Source organism: Octodon degus, unplaced genomic scaffold, assembly GCF_000260255.1.
Source record: "Octodon degus isolate 3935 unplaced genomic scaffold, OctDeg1.0 scaffold00022, whole genome shotgun sequence".
NCBI classification, from domain to species: domain Eukaryota; kingdom Metazoa; phylum Chordata; class Mammalia; order Rodentia; family Octodontidae; genus Octodon; species Octodon degus.
This window is the reverse complement of record NW_004524598.1, coordinates 18,274,114-18,276,041: the sequence shown is the minus strand read 5'-3', so window position 1 is coordinate 18,276,041 and position 1,928 is coordinate 18,274,114. Positions and strand designations below refer to the sequence as shown.

At 38.8% G+C, this 1,928-nt stretch overlaps 1 pseudogene across 1 annotated transcript in view; it reads right to left on the bottom strand.

Moving 5' to 3' along the window:
- Positions 1–671, bottom strand: part of LOC101574596 — a 53,596-nt pseudogene extending 52,925 nt beyond the window's left edge. The window contains exon 1 of the transcript XR_001117032.1: positions 3–671. The product of XR_001117032.1 is annotated as a eukaryotic translation initiation factor 3 subunit H pseudogene (transcript). The remainder of the gene's footprint in view (positions 1–2) is intronic.
- Positions 672–1,928: the final 1,257 nt, after the last annotated feature.

The window sequence follows — 1,928 nt, the reverse complement described above, 5'->3', positions numbered from 1 at the left end:
ACAGCTGACTTCTTCTCGAGCTCCCACATCAGCACGTTGATCAGATGTGCATTTTTAATGACAATTGGCACTTCTTCAAACATGTGCTCAAAGGTGATACTTGCCTTTTTCAATGCTTCAGGGGAAAAATCCTTCTCTTTACAAACTTCCATCAGTTTAGGAGTCAGTCTGTATGCCTTTAGCGAGAGAGACCCTTGTGCAGTTTTTATGGGATCGTAAATGAGAACAACAGATTCTTCTATGGCATGCTGGTAACTGAACTGAGAATCCAAAAGTGCCCGGGTGACGAAGGAGCCGTAGTATGTAGACTGGTACCAGCCCACATGGAGATGGTCGATGTTTACGTGGCGAAGGCTCCGCATCATTTCCATCTGATACTGGACTTCATCAAACTCCGCATCCTCCTCTGTGTGCTGGGGGAAAGGGAAGCAGTTGGTGATTTCAAGCCGATCTTCGACAGCCAGGCCCAGAAGTACTCCTTGAACCACCTCAGTTCCTTGTCCTTCTTCTTGATAATGTTTGATTATTTTTAATACCACCAGGCCATCTATCTGCACTTGCTTCACGGCCGAATCTGCAGAGCCGCCTTTTCCTTTGCCTTTCCCCACCGCGCCGGAGGTGGAGCTGGAAGAGGCAGCGACGGAGCCTGAATCTTCCTTGCGGGACGCCATCTTTCCCTATGGCTATAATTCTTTAAAATAGAAATAGAATATGCTTCACATAGGATCATTTAAGTTACATTATCTTTTATTATCTTTTTAAAAGTCATCTTTTATTGCCAATTTGAAAATTTGGAGATACATACAAATGTTTTTTTTCAGGTTAAATAATTTTGCAGATTTAAAAATTCATAAATTAGCTTAAAGTTTTACATATATTCAGATGAGATACGATTATTTGAATGCTTTTGATTACATACGAAAAACTCAATGGTTTTTCATTATATATTAAAACATTTTAAGCAATAGTTAATTTAACTCTGTGAATGTCTGAGCTACCCCAAAGAGAGACCCTACACTTACTTGAGCTCCTGTTGCTACAGTGAGTTATATTGTACCTAAGAATCCTCAAATACAATGAGTGTTTTTTATAAAAGCCATGAAATTAAAAGTGTAGTCGGATGACACTTTGAAATGGTATACATTGGTGAAAATACATGGAAGAGGCAGCCAAGCAAAACATTTAGAGAACATCCTTCTAGGGATTAAAAACAGATTACTATTGTTTTCTGAGTATTACTATGTTTCTATAAAGTAAAAAAGGTCTTAGTGTGTTTTTAACCTGGAAGGCCCAACAATTGCTACATAATCCTATGCATATGCAACTAGCAGATGTATCCAATTGCATGGAATTGGATACAGTTATAGTGACTCTTACCATTTAAAGATTCTGTATTTGCCAACTTCTCTGTTGCTAAAATTTGTTTTGTTAAGCTCCTAGAGATGAAGTGTCATTCTCAAATATATACCGACTACTGAAGATTCTGTCATCTCACATATGTTCCCAGCTACTGTCAAAGAGGATTCTCTTTTAATTCCTTTTTGAAAGTCTTTGGTCTTTTCGAGACTGGGTCTTGTTATGCTGTTCAGGCTGGCCTTGACCTCATTGTGTACTCCAGGATGGCCTCAAACTTGTGGTGACGCTCCTGCCTCAGCCTCCTGACTTCTGGTACTTCAGACATGCTGTATTCTTGACTCAGTTGTGTTAAGCCCTTTTTGCAGACTATTTAGTACTCCATCTTAGTATGTTCCTGTTGGGAGATTTTTTCTGGTAAAACTGGCCTTAAATGTAGTGTTGTGTGCTGCTAATAATTCAGGTGTAAAAAGACTGTGACCAGTTTTATGAACAAAATTGCTCAGGTTAAATATTTCCATTCAGACCTGACTTATACTGCTGTTGACTCTAAGTTGCATATTAATAAATCACTA